The 15,370-nt window shown below is 39.9% G+C and overlaps 1 protein-coding gene across 6 annotated transcripts in view; it reads right to left on the minus strand.

Moving 5' to 3' along the window:
- Positions 1 to 14,627, minus strand: part of PER2 (period circadian regulator 2) — a 44,819-nt gene extending 30,192 nt beyond the window's left edge. The window contains exons 1-4 of one of the 6 annotated variants that reach the window (XM_015637540.2): positions 14,609 to 14,627; positions 8,807 to 8,863; positions 7,876 to 7,939; positions 5,769 to 5,929 (exon numbers count right to left, since the gene is read on the minus strand). The gene's annotated coding sequence lies outside the window, so the exon portion shown is untranslated. Of the gene's footprint in view, positions 1 to 4,237; positions 4,308 to 5,768; positions 7,940 to 8,806; positions 8,864 to 14,608 lie in introns of all 6 variants that reach the window. The other 5 variants (XM_015637541.2, XM_015637542.2, XM_015637538.2 and 2 more) reach the window with 5 other exon arrangements.
- Between the last annotated feature and the right edge of the window lie 743 nt (positions 14,628 to 15,370).

Raw genomic sequence — 15,370 nt, forward strand, 5'->3', positions numbered from 1 at the left:
GATGACAGCTGCTATGATTTTCAGTGAAAGCATTCCACTGCCTTTCAGTTTACCTTGATAAAGAAAAAAACTCTATTCAGACATCAGAGCATTGCTCATTTTGTTTAGAGGTAATTTGGGCTGGTGTTCTGTTTTATATTAGGGTTTTGGTGTTTTTAAGATCAGCTGGGAGGGAACACTACTGTTCTCTTCATTTCTTTCTTTGTACAAAAGCCATAGAGGTAGGCAGACAGAACATACAGCAGGAACAGGGAAACTAAACACACAAACACACCTCATCACCGCCACCAAAAATTCTAAGCCATGAATAACCCTGAGAATCATTTTATCTGCCGATTACCACTAATTTTGGGGGGATATGATAAAAATTGCTTGGAAAAGTAAGGCTAAAAAAAACCAAAGCAAACATATCCCTGCTTTTAAACCAAATTCTAATGTTATCAGGCTTCAGTGTATACAGAGGTAAATCAAGGACAGACCAGTACTGAGGTACCACCAAATGAGTACTGGAGAGTAGTTCAACTTTATTAATAAAAAAGTCATATTTAATCTGACTCACAACCTCATCCATTTCAGCAACTCAGACAATAGTGTAAAACTATGAACTAAGATTCTCTGTTAAGAATCTCTGTTGTTTTCAAGACAACAGAACAATGTGTGTTCCTTCCTCTTTGGCCCTTTCAAATCTTCAAAATTACAATTATTAACTAATAAACCTCTGACTGGAATAATTCAATAAAAAAATTCACAACCAAGTTTAGTTAATATTAACTACAGCAGTTTTGTCTTAAACACAAATAAATAAGTATTTATGTTTTTTAGAAACACTGTAATGGAAAAAATTCACAATAGTAATTTAAAACACACCATGATTCAACTCCCCCCAAAGCAACACCACATGGAAGCTATTTTCTTACACTCCTAAATGATGTTTTTCCAGACATTTTACATTTATTTTGCATTTTCCAGAAAGCACTAGCTGTCTTTTCACTTGATCAAAATAATATGCAAGATATCTGCTTTCATTTAAAAGTATAGTTTAAGGACATTCACTTAAGCTATCAGCAGTGGTATAAAAACAGAATTTTTTTCTTTCCTTACAAGTTTATTCACTGGTACTTTATTATAGGTGGTAACAGAAAAATGCCTTACAATTGAGTAAAATATACTTTTTTTCCTCTGCAGGTACTTTAATGCAGATAAAAAAGACCTGCTGATATGCTGCTGTATTGAACTCTACTATCCCAGCACTGAATTACCCTTCAGGAGCTCTGACAGTTTTTTTCTGGACTAAGGTTAACCACTTCTGTCTTGGAAATTACATAACCGGAGCACGCAATAAAAGAGTATTTACTCTGAGCTGAAACTGTAGGATTATGTCACAATGCACATTCTGGTGGCCAATGATTAACTAGGTCAGATAGTTCATCTCTGATTTAATCTCTGTGACAGGACTTGCCCTCCTCAGGATGCTTGGAGTGAAGCTCAGTGCCCAGGGCTGCAGGGCACAGCTTGAGCTCAGCCACGCCTGCCTGGCTGCGCCAGGGACCAAAACCACAGCACAGAGCCAGGGAGGCCAGAAGGTGGCACAGGGAGCACCTGCACGGACAAACCTCGCTGTACCACACAGGTTTGGTACCTGGGAATGTGCTGATCCATTTGGACCCAGGGGATGCTCTTCCCACTGCTGTGTAAATCAAAGCATTCTGCTTAAATAACTGCAGCCACCCTCAAAAGCCATCTCCCAAGTGACATCTATTCTATTATTTCTCAGAGGACACCAAGGTTGTAAAGCTCTGTGAGAGTTCCATAAGTAAAGGTAATTAACCCCATCACGATTCAAATGAAGTTTTAAGAAAAAAGGCACTTGCAGCATCACCTTTAAAGGAGGTCTGGGGTGTACAAATGTAAGGCAAGATGTGAAATTTCTCATCCTATATTCTGTAAGGCTGGAGTTGCTTCCTGTTTTCCTGACAAAATGCTACTGAGAAAGAGCTTTAGATAAATGAGAAAAAAATACTGCCATAATCAAAACACCACTATCTGTTAGGAAATTGTGTTTTCCTTAGAGATGGGGGAAAAAGAGGTCTCACAAATTAAAAAACTAAAAAAATAAAATTTTTGGGCTGCTATATTTACTCCTATAAAGAAAACTATGTAAATGACTACTGATAGGTTTAGGAGCATGAACTACCAAAGACAGACTCTCAATTAGCCCAACATCACAGTAATGTATTATCAGTAAAACTGCCATTTATAGGAAGAGCAGTGATAGTGCCACAGCTTTCCTCCTCTGATGTAAATATCTTGTGTATTAGTCTTCAGGCATGAGAAACCTCTTCTGCTGAATTCTGAGACCAGAGATGATTACATGTGCTGTAGTATTTCCAGCCATGATAATTCTTCACAAGTAATTTTTTTTACACAACCTTTCCCTGGAAAATTATTTTCCCCTAAGTCTTTTTTGTAATCTTTAGAAGTTTAAGAGGCAACAAAAATGTGCCAAAAAAAAAAAAAAAAAAAAAAAAAAGTCTTAAGGTTTGAAATTCTGAGATGTTAAACCACTGGTGAGTAATTTTTTTCCACCTCCAAATATCTTCTATCGTCTCATCTCCTCCCTTCTTTCCCTGACCCAGACTAGCTTCTACCAGGTATCTGTAGGAAACTTCAGCAGTGCTTCCTTAGGTGGGAGAGAACTGTTCCCTAAGTAAATAAACAAATAAATCTGTATGCTATCCAACAACTTTTCAGGAATTTCCCATAATTCCTGAACAAGAGTTGATTGATTCAATGACAGTCAAGCTTTCAGGGTTTCAAAAAACATTTTTATTTTAAGCAAAGAGTCACCAACAGAAAAGAAATAGACACTGACCCTTAGGAGATACCATGTAAATTTTATTCCTCTTGATACCTGGCAGAAATTTGTGTCAAGAAGCAATTCAGTCCTGTTTCTTCTGGTTGTAACTAACAACATGCCAGAACTTCTGCAGCTTTGTCCACACCTAATAACTACATTATAGTGACTATGATTCGGATCCCAAGGACACTCATACCAGAGGAAAAAAGAAATAAAAAAAATATTTGACTAATAGAGAAAACACAAGTTTGTCATCTTTAAAGACTTATATTTCAAACAGAACTGGCTCAGCCTGAGCTGGAATGGTTTTCTTAGGCAAGATTGGAAGATTAACATCACAAAGTCTGTCTCGCACAAAATTTCTTCCATTTCAAAATCTCAAAAGTCTCAGTGCCAGAGGCACGTACCAGAGTAAGGAATACAGGAAGGGTAAAGAGGAAGGAACAAGAAAAATGTTATTATAAACTTGCAAGAGTTTTTCCTTTTCTGAAGAAAGAGAAGCATTTCTAAAACAAGACCTTACTACTTTGTGGGAATCTTGGTGCTTTTTTCATTTATAATGTGATGTTCATTCATGTCCTAACTTTGGAGACATTTTCTTAGAAGAGACTGGAGTAACTGAAAAAAGCTCAGGCTGGCAATAACCCTCCTCCATGCTCTGCAATTTAGATAAGAAGTGATGCAGCTGGCTAGACTTCACTCTCAGCAGAGAAAGACCTTTAAGTGGAACATCTGCATGCAGACACCAGCGCTGTGCAAACACTTCAGGAGCACAGACGGTCAGACAGCACAAAGAGATTAATTATCTTTGAAACTCATCTCGGGGAAAATGACATAATAAATTGCACGTATTCATCCCACTCATACGCTTGAATAAATTCCCAGTCACTAACCAAACAACACTGGAAGGCAAAAGCTTGCATGTTTCCCCAGACTAAGGTTCTCTCCTGTTACCAGTTTGAGGAAGGTAATTACATCCCATACTAAGTTCAGTAAGAATCTGAACATGGAAACACAAAGAGCTCTTTTAGGTTTGATCTTGAAAGAAGCCAGGTTTTTCTTTATTTCTTGCTCCATCCTCTAAACTTTTAAGGGATGTTGTCTATTTTGGCTCTATAAATAAAAACTTTTTTACTATTAAATTGGCACCAGTTAAACTTGATTTTAAGGTAACTGGCTCACAGAAAGCCATTCCACTGAGCACTAAGGACAAACATGGCATTGATTTGCCAGGTTAGATACGCAGGAAATGTCTTCTGGTTATTCATTACCTACAGTTGCTCCTTTATCCTGCAGTAAGACAAAGGAAACAGCCTGAACTTTAACATCACCAAAAAAAACCAGACCAAAATATGTATGGACAAATGCTGAAAGAAGTACCTGAGCTTGTTTCTGAAAAACACTCTTAAGAAGGGTTGCAGAACACCAAGAAGGCAAATTTCTTCTGAAACTGTAAGTTTAAACCCAAAAATCTTATTTCAGCAGAGATCTGGTTATATTCAAAGAACAGATTTTTCCAGATTTCTTTTCATACATAAACTATAATATTTAGTACTGGCATATAAAGGATGAGAAACTAACAATCCAGAGTCAAAATTATCTAGAACTGAGTAAGAGGCAAACATTTCATGATTTGAGCAAAAATTTGCAACTACTATCAACTTATCAATATTCCCAACATAGCAAGAGCCACACTACATTTGATGCCTATAGACATGTAAATATTTAGGTACTTTTAAATGTACTAGAACCTATGGGAGACATTCCTAACAGCCAGGATTAAATTTTACTGAAGATCTTGTCAAGGACTTCCAAATGTCTTCTGGATTTTTGCTTTACAAAATTATAAAAAGTTTTCTTATTTAGATGACAAATAAGCAGCAAGGGTTTAGTCACATCACGCAATTCTAGATATGACTGAAAATTAACATCTACAATGAATGCATTCTCTCTGTGCAATTAGACAATAATTAAATGCTTGGGAGTTGAAAAACGTTAAGAGAAAATGTTGGAAAACAAGCAATAATAAAAGAAGTGACTTGTTCAACTGCGCAGTTTCACCAACACTGAGAGCTTCACGTTTTCCTGGCAAGAACAATTAACAGAATACCTTCACTAGGACTTTTCTAGGAAGGGGGGAAAAAAAGATATGGCAATATTCTCAGATTATAGGAAACAATAACAACGATGCTCAATAATTTCTTGTGAGATCTTTTTACTTAAAAAAAGAAAGGGAACTTTTTTACTAGATTACTCACTCCAAATAATCATGAACAAGTTTTGCTCTTTTCCTAAACAAGCAATGAAGTGTCAATGTCTACAAAATTATCAAAATCTAGTATACCACAAATACTCCCATAAAATCCCAATTTCACTGTATTTATTTCACAACTCTTTGATAAGGATTCACCTCTCAGCTCAAGAAAATCCCGAACACAAGACTCTTATTCGAGTAAGAATTACTAACAGCGTTATAAGGGTCATCTTCATAACCACTGCTTTCAGCTGCCACTTTACAAGGGGAACTGATCAGGACACAGCCTTGTTCTAGAACCATCTGAGTGCCACCCTGAATTTACAGCAGCACCTATCCAGGAAATCAGGATCAGATCAGGGCCCTGGCATCCACAGTGAGAATGCTTCCAATCAGATTGCTTCCTCACCAAAGAAACTCAAACTGAATTTAAAAGTATGGGTTTAGGCTAAAAAATGTTTTGGCTTCAAATAAGGTAACTCCCAGTTTATACCCAAAATATTGTTCTGAATGAGTACATATATATATGTGACTGAAACCCCAGTTTAAATATAACACAAACACAGAACAATATATTTTCTGCATAAACTCTAGAGGAGCAGGAGGGGAAGCATCTTTCTACTAGCATGAATCATAATAATTATGTGTGTTTCTTACCTGTTTTTCCTATGAAAAGGTGGCAAAAGTGTTTATCAAGCTCCCTCCCAGCTAGCATCGAAAGCATGAGATGCCTAGGTCCAGAGTCTCCCACATGCATTTAATTCTTGTCTCATCCTCTTCTACTGGAAATCTTTGACCATTACAGAGTCCGGACACCTCTATAACTATAAAATATAAAAGAAATACCTGGGCCCCCCAACAGTGTCCTCTTCAAACAGATACCAGAGAGATGCTCACAGCTATGTCACTCCTATGCAGATAAATGTTGGTTAAGCATGAAACTGTCATACAGCAGAGGAAGACACAAATTTGCATTTTTAACACTTTTGCTCTGAAATAACGTCTTTAAGAGTTTTAAAGTAATAGCATGTTCTGCTCTAGATAAAATAACCCTTAGGATTCACAATCAGAGTGGTATCACACTATGTACAGTCTGCATGGGCTGGCACAGCCACTGGAACACAGGGCTGCCCTGCCCAGCAGGGCACAGAGCCAAATACCTGACATGGTCAGCAGAGCTCCAAGTGCTCATCAGGTTTGCTTGCAATATCATTTTATGACCCTCTATCACAATAGGATTGGTAAAAGCATTAAAGATTTTACCAGGCAGTTATAAAATTTCAATTTCCATAATGATCAAGATCAAAAGAGATTTCTGGAGGTACCATGTCCAACTCCCTGCTCAGGCAGAGTTACCCAAGAGCAGGCTCAAGACCATCAACAGATGAATTCTGGGTATTCCCAAAAATGGATATTCCATAGTCTCTCTGAGCAATCTGTGCCAGTGCTCACTCACTCTCACAGCAAAAAAGTGTTTCTTTATGGTCAGAGGTCACTACTAATGAAGTCCATTAACATTATTATTCTTTCTAATAAAAAGTTTCTTAAGAGAAACACTGGGAATTTTAACAAAAAACAAAAAAACCCTGAAAGTTCTTCTAGCAAATCTATGAAACTAATTCTGTTGGTGCATGCCACTGCCCTGTGGCACAAAGAAATGGTAGAATATGAAGTTCAGAAGACCAACATTTGTGTGACAGACAATTACATCATTCTAAGTGCTTCATCTGAATGTGCAGAAGAAATGTTTGGAACAGTGTTCAAATCCCAGGCTAACCACTCTGGAAGACAGCCCATGTTAACATGCCTTAATTTAACATGCTGCACGTCTACCAACTGTTAAAAGTACATTTGTGTTGGCCAGACTAAAGGAAGAATTTATTCACAACATTCCATCCTGTGTGACATCATGAAGCCAATGCAAGTTCTAAAATACTCATATCATGGTATAAATCTGTATGAACTGGTTCTTTAGATGTTTTGATTTGGTTTTTATCATAAACTGATAATACATAATTTAAATTATAGGCTTTATTTCTGACCACAAGAAGCGTTAGAAATTGCTGTAGCCAGAGCTACTTGCAGATTTCAGTTTTTATCCTGAACATTGAAAATGTGCAATGTCTTTCAGCACCAGCTAAATCCTTGTTTAACGACAGCTCTTGCAATTCCTTTACACTAACTCAATTCCCTGTAAAATATTCAATTAAAAAAAGTAAAAAAGGTTTTCAAAAGTCTAAGTTTGAAGATATATTCACAGTAACAGCACGTACCATTTTAATTGTGTATCATATTGGTTTCATGTAATTAATAACACATTTAAGAAGACATTAAAACAATAATAATAATCCTTGCAAACTACTAAAAATTCTCCTTCTAAAAATTTCTTTCTACAATTTAACAGAAAGTAAGACAAATCTACATCAAAAGGCTTTTTATCTGAAACAAAAGTTTTGAATGACTTATATTTAAACAGTCTGAGCAGAATTAGAGGCAGCCAATTCTACTTGCTTTCTATTATTTTTCAGAGGAAATGTACAGGTGATTGAGTATGCCCAAGTCCCAAAACACTAGAAGACTTCATCTACAGATGGCATCTCCAATAAGCTATTTTCCACAGAAGGAAGTCTAATTTATTCAGTTTATGCAGAATACAGAACCTGTGATATTTCCTCATTTACTTCCATATTGATATATACATCTCTTCTAAGCACAAAAGACTTTACACAGTACAAAAGAGTGAAAACTCTGCTGTAGAACACACCTGTGATAGAGGAGGCAAACAAAGCTGAACCAGGTTCACTTTCTGCAGAGAACTGGAGTCACACCTGCAGCATTGAAAAGAGTCAGATTTTAGAACCTATTCAGATCACATTTTCCAGCCATAGAAAATCAGGTTGGTTTGGTTTTTTTTCTCAGACATTTAGACTAAACAGACATTGTAGCGTTAATCCTTAAAATCTCAGTTACAATTCCATCTGTATTGGAGTATTACTACCCAGATCAGCTGTCTTTCCTGTCTAGAGCCAATACTGTGGCATTATCAGACCACATTTATTGAAAGCACATTATAAATTTTCTTTGCATCAAAGATTACATTCCTCCACTATACTCCTTTAATTATATCTCCTTTTTCTGCTCCAATAACAATGAACTTTTCTTCATTTTCAAAGGAGAGCACAACTGACCAAAAAAACACTGTTGGAAGTTATAATCTACCTTTTTAAATTCAAGTTTAGGAGCATAGTATTTTCCCTTTTCTTCCTGAGCTATCATCCCAATTATCTAAGTAACAGTAGGTACTTGGTTTTCTGGACCTCAAAATTTTCCTCATAATTGGAAGTTCCTTAACACCTGCACGAGCAATCAAAAAAATGGAAGCTATTAATAAATATCTGCACAGCAAACAACACAGATGATATCTTAATACTGACACTACACTAAATTCCAGTTTCATAAAGATTTAGAGAAGCCACAGCATCTCCATGTACTTCATGATTTGTGCAACAGGCCTTCAGAAATGTAAAGCCCTGAAGATCTCTGGTTCTGAGCATTCTGACACTACATTTCAAAGGAGATACTCAGAAGAGCAATAACAGAATCACAGAGACACCTCCCACCTTCCTAAGTTCAGAGTCATTAAGAAAGAACTGATATCACAAATCACTTTCTTGAGTACAGCATAAAACACTCACCTCAATGAATGTACTAATCATGATCTTTCAAAATCTCAAAGCGTCATCAATATATTCCTATTAAAAAAAAATAATCAAGTTTTATAATGAAGATAAAAATTTATTATAAAAGATAAATCAAGTACATTTCATAGTGCAATACAAGTCCAACCATGCAAAATATCTCTCCCACAGATGTAGAACAATCATAAAGACTATAAATACAAGATGAGAGGAAATGCAAGAAATTTTACTGATAATATTTATTATTGTAACCTAACTTCTAAATTGGTTCCTTGAGCAATGCACAGAATAACTACCCACTGAATTCTGTTCCCTTTATAAACCTAAGAACCTTCTGCAATTCTCATTTCTGCCAGACCAGAAATAAAGTTTATTTTACCTTTTCAGGTAAGTATTCCTTGCACTGTTAAACCCACCACCTGTGCTGAAGACTCCATAGTGGATCTGATCATTCCCAACAGCAAACAGAATCAGTCTCTCAAATTTATTCTTTCACCTTGAATAAGAGACTTGACCCAGGGCCAAGTTTAATTGCCAACAGGTTGGGGATTTGCCATTAAAAAAAAACCCAGCCTGTCCTGAGACATCTTGTAAAGACACTAAACAACATCTCCTCCACATGCCCCATGCTAATTTCCAGATGTCCTTCTTTCCAGCTTCCAGTCTTAAAAAAGGTGCCTTCTTAAAGGTATGCAAAATTACTTGTCTGCAGTGTGAATTTAAAAAAACACTTTATTTTCTTTGTAACCAGAAAATGCTACTGTCTTCCTGAGCCAAACTGAAGAGACAATTAAGCACAACATCAATAGTCAAAACTCTTAATATTTCCATGTCAGCTCTTGCCCCTTTTGAAAAAAATGACAAAAATTATACATTTGAGGTTGCCAAGTGTTGTCACAGAAAGGAGGGAAAAATTATCATGTCCCACCATGCAGGCATATATTTCACCTTTATTACAGGTGAAACTAGATCTAAAACTATCTCAATACCATACATCAACTTTAGTATTTGTTGTCATCTCCATTAAACAGTGTATTGGCATATCTACTATGTATTCTCTCCTTTCAGAAAAAGGACATACTTCCACCACATTTACTGTATTCCAGGCTAATGCTGCTCTTCACACACTGCTGTGGTTCACACCCTGTCCAAAATTTCAGTCAGAATCAAAGTCCCCTTCTGGAAGACACTGTACCAAATAAATTCTTGTCCCCATCCCATCAATAATCCACTCCAAAAACCACAGCAACCTAACAAACACCATGTACCTGTCCTAGGAGTTGGATGTATTAATGCTGAAATAAGAGCTCAAGTCACAGGAGAACCATGGCAGAGATATAATTGAAATCAATAAGTGCTTTATTCACTGAACATCTTTGTACAATTAAAGAAACTAAGCAGAAACATAAAAGTACATGTAATAAGGTCAAGTACAAAAACTGTACTAAGATACAAAAGCTGCAAGGAATAAGGAGGATAGGAAGTGAAACCAAGAAAAAAACCCCAAGTACTAGACATCCTCACCACTTCATCTTGTCTCCCTAAGCTTCAATTACAATAAATTGCAGGTGTTATTTAACAGTGAATTGCCTCTGCTTCAGGACAGGATGTTAGAAAGGCAATGTAGCTTTGGTTCTACTTTTTAAAAATCAGTTCTACTTTAAAAAAAAGATATCTATACCAGGAAATCTCTGCCCATCTCTAGCTATTCTACCTATAAGAAAAATCAAATGTTAAGAATTACCATGGTACGCTCAAAAACAGGTGGAAGCAAAACTAAAGTCTTTCCCAGACATTTTGGCATACAGATGAGGTTTCTTTCCCAGCATCAAATCCTGTCAGGATCAACACTGGAATTGCTTGTACTGAACTTCTTCAGTCTGCTCACACCACCTGCAGAATCTCCTCATCCTCTTGCCCCAAGAAATGCTTTCTGTGTATTTCAGTTCACTCGTGTAAACAGCATGTTGAATCACAACCCCTTCAGCATCCTCAATAACATTTTCCTTCCTATTCGGAGAAAATGATGGAAAACTGAAAACCATACTCCATGGTTATATATGTTAAGGAAGGTAAATTTAACCTCACTTCTGATTGCATTCCACAACTGAAGTTGTCTAAATCAGACTCCCCCCAAAAAAAAAAGTCAGAACTCATGAGGCTCCTCTAGGACTACTACACACATTACTTCAGCAGCAGATCACCAGTAGCTGAGAACATCTGTACAAAAACTTCTTGACTTTACAAAAGCTTCCACACACAGAAATTCTCATAACTTCCCTTTCATATTTGGATAAGCAGGAAAAATGTGCCCTTTAGAACCACTGCCTGGGCAACTCACATGAGACTCAGTATATTGCTGCTGTCCCCTGGTAACTCAAGAGGGACAGAGGGCCTTGTAAGAGGATTCTATACTGGTGCAGGCATCCAGACAAAGACCCCACTGACACCTGAAGGTAACTCTAGAAATACAGAGCAGGGGCACAGCAGCCTGCCCATGTCCCCTNAGCAGGGGCACAGCAGCCTGCCCATGTCCCCTGGAAATACAAAGCAGAGGCACAGCAGCCTGCCCATGTCCCCTAGAAATACAGACCAGGGGCACAGCAGCCTGCCCATGTCCCCTAGAAATACAGACCAGGGGCACAGCAGCCTGCCCATGTCCCCTGGAAATACAGACCAGGGGCACAGCAGCCTGCTCACGTCCCAGCAGTGCGGGCAGGCAGAGTACGAGCAGGCTGCACAAGCGTGCCTGGTGATGTGCTAAGCCACTTAGCAGAGCCTCAGATCCCGGCATGGACAGCCAGGCATGTGCAGTCCCATGTGTTCGGTGCCTGCCTACTACACATGGCTGCTGGCTCCCGGCAGCAGGCCACAACGTGCTCCAAGAGCCACTGCAAACATCTCCACTCGCTTTACAGACGCTCAAATCATCCGGCCCCTCTTCATTCTGCTCTTCTCTGCCACACTATTTCACAAAAGCAACCTGGGGCTGCAAGAAATCTCAGCAAAAGATAGCAAAACTATCGCCCTCTGAAGTGTAGTTTTGACTGCTACCTTCTCTTTTCCCATGTCCTTTAAACATACTTCACAGAAATAAGTCTAAAAAGAAACATCCTCATCCCCTCACAAAGTGTCAGAAGGCAGAGTTCTACAAGAAAAGGCAATGTAGCTTTGGTTCTACTTTTTAAATGTCAGTTCTACTTTAAAAAAGTCTGCTTTGCTGACCAACACCAATGAACAATGTTCCTGTCTGACGCCACAGCAGGGGTTAAGGTTAAGACAGCACTTGCAGCAGGAAAGCTGACGGACATCTCTTAAACAGGACACAAAACAGTAGCAGCATTACTTTCAAGACCAACAGTTTCTGCATCCGACTTCATCCATAACCAAAAGAACAAGTAAAAGCCTTTTTGAGCAATACAACAATATCACAAAGAAAAATGCAAGTATTAATTGACTCCTTTGCTGTTCGCTGCTTGACAAGCTAAGTTAACATAATGAATATTAAAACAGTTTAAAACTTGCACTACAGGGATATAACTGAATGTGGAAAGTATGAATGCAGTAAGACAATCCAGGTAAAAATCTCTATAATCCACCATCCTTATAGAGGCATTCTAGGCCATGCAATCAAAACTGGAGACAAAAATTCCTTTTCAGAAACACCTGATTATCTAGTAATTATGATGTGGTAATGTTATGAGTATAATAAAGTGTCTACAGGACACTCATGCCAGCTATTACACAAGGCCTTGCTAAGAACATGACGTTCCTTTTAACATAGGCCAACCATAGCAACCCTATGGAAAACACTACAGTTGATCTAGACTAGTGATAATTTACTTGTTCTACTGGCTACTGGTAATCTTCTTGCTCTTAAACCACAACAAATATACCTCATCCCATGGCAACTTGCTCATTTCCTTATTCTTTGAGGGGTGAAAAAAAGATTTTCTGCAGTAAAGCATATTCTAATACTGTAAAGATGTTAGAGAAATAAGGGTGTGGCAAGAACCCAGGGAAAAGAAAACTGTTTATCAGTCTGTATCTAAGCCAAACACTTCCTGGTCGCAATAAACGTCTGGGGCAGAAGAAACATCCAGAACTCTACTGCAAATCACTTTCCCCACTTCACTGTATTCTCATACTTCGAGACTAAACTCCATCAGCATCTCAGCTTACTAAAAAAGCTTATTACTGTGAGAGTGTATTGCTCAAGGAGAGGCTCAAGTAAGTTTATCAAGTAAACTGTTGTTACATACTTTAATCTTATGATTGGAAGAAGAAAAAGCAATAAAGGTACGCCAAGAATATGCTGACTCTTTAATGCCTCTCTGTGGAAATCCAAAATGAAAACAAGTAAATTGTAAAAATTAAGATTACTTAGTTTTTCACCAACAGAATTTGTTTGCTGGAAAAAATATAAGAAGTCTATAACAAGTCCCACCAATAAACAAAAATTCCAGCAAAACCATGCAGTTTTTGAATTATAAATGAAACCAAAAAACTTGCCAAATTTGATGAAGTGCACAAAAGCCAAAAACTTGCTTTCCATGCCTCTGCCTTCTGAACTACCTCAATCCAAACCACTTCTTCACAGGACATACCATGCTCTTTCACTGCAGTGTTTGACACTTATGACAACCAACCAAAGTATCTTCCTTCTGTCTTGAAATACACACTTGAAACAGCCAAAACCTCACCAAAACCTGAAGGGTACTACTTTTTTCCTACTACTCCAGGCCAAAGGCCATCTCTTTTCCTCTGTGTGTAACTAATGAGGTAAGCAACCTCCACAGTCCAGAATCAGGACTCCACACCTCAGGACAGTGTCATCATCACAAGACTAACATCTAGCTTTGCATGGAGCAACAACACAGACCAGTCCTGCAGTGAAACCTCCTCACTTTGCAGAAATAATGCAAGTTTCAGAGACAAAGGCAAAACAGAAAGATCACAAAAGCACTCAAACATGTACAAGCATAAGCAAGAAGAACTTGATGTTACAGTGCAACAATGTGGGCACTCTCCCTAACACCAATCAAACTGTCTGAAACAATACTGGTAACTTGGGAGGGTTTCTCACCATACTAATCAGGTTTTTACTCTACTTCTGACTTGACAGATATTCTTACCACTAGAATCATTAGAGAATTTCCACTTCTTTCCCTTTACTTGGGATAGCTATTCAATCTCAGATGTCTCAAGACAATAAATTTCAGTCTTGCACCTGGGAAAGAAAGATGTGCGCTTAACAAGGAACATGGAGAAAGACTTCTTAGCAGGGCATGTAGTGACAGAATGAGAGGCAATAGTTTGAAACTGCAAGAGGGTAGATTTAGATTAGACATCTGGATGAAACAGTTGGACTTAAGGACCTCGGAGGTCTTTTCCATACTTAATGATTGTTTGTTTGATCAGAATCAATGCACTGTCTCAGCCAAGTTTACTTTTTCACTGGAATACACTTGCTAAGTAAGTACTGTAGTTTCCAAGCACCTGAGATCTCATACCGACCTCCTGGAAGGCCTTTTTAAGTTCCTATGGTACACAGAGAAATGCTATCCTTTATCCTACCCTGTTATGCAAAGTCAAATGTAAAGCGTCAGCTTGACTGTTACCATGCTGCTCATCTATTTGCATGAAACTGTACTTACATAAAGGGTTTTGTAATCACGCATGCAATAGTATGCACCTAATGTGAACAGCAGCACAGCCACGCCGTCTCAAGGAACAGAGTGTCCTTAGAACAATAGGCAACACAAAAAACAAACGGACAGCACCTGTTGCCTACTCTACCTGTAGCTCACGCATCTCATCGGCGGTGAGATTCCCTTCCTCACTGCCACACGGTTCCTCCCGTGCACCATCCCACCGGGCCGCCGGGCCCCAGCCCGGTCCCCGCGCGGGACGGGCACGGAGCGGGGCCCGCGGTGCCGCTCAGCGCCCCGGGACACGCGTGCTCTCCGCCGCTTCCCCCGCTCCTCGTTCCGCACCCCGGCGCTGCCCCCGGGACAGACGTGGCTGCAGCCCGCGGCCAGCAGGGACGCCAGAGCGGAGCCCCGCCGGGAGAGCCGGGCCCGGCCCCGCTGCCACCGGTGCCCGCCGCCTCCGCTCCGGGGCCAGCGCCCCAGCCCGCCCCACGCGGCCGCCCCTCCCAGAGCCCAGCTCCCGCCGCAGCCCCCGCTGGGGGTGGGTGTGTCTGTGTCCCCCACTCCCGGAGGCTCTCCCGGTCCAAGACGTGCGAGGGCCGTACCGCGCTCAGCCCGCACCCCGCCCACGGGAGCGACTCACAGCCGGCGACCGCTTCCCTCGCTGCGGTTCCACGGAGAGCGGGGTGGGGGGGCGTGTCACAGCCGCCCTTCAGAGGGAGCCCCACGCGTCCCGTCCCCAGCGGGCCGGGGGCGGCAGCGGGCCTGACGCCGCGGCACAGGAGCGACCCGCGCCTCGATCGTCCCGGCAACGGGAGAGCCCGGGCGCGAGGGTTATGTAACCTCGGCCCGGCGGGCGGGGGAGGAAGGAGAGCCCCTGTGCCCCCTGCGGTCGCCACTCGCCGTCCCC

The sequence above is a fragment of the Parus major genome, chromosome 9 (genome assembly GCF_001522545.3).
Source record: "Parus major isolate Abel chromosome 9, Parus_major1.1, whole genome shotgun sequence".
Lineage (NCBI taxonomy): Eukaryota > Metazoa > Chordata > Aves > Passeriformes > Paridae > Parus > Parus major.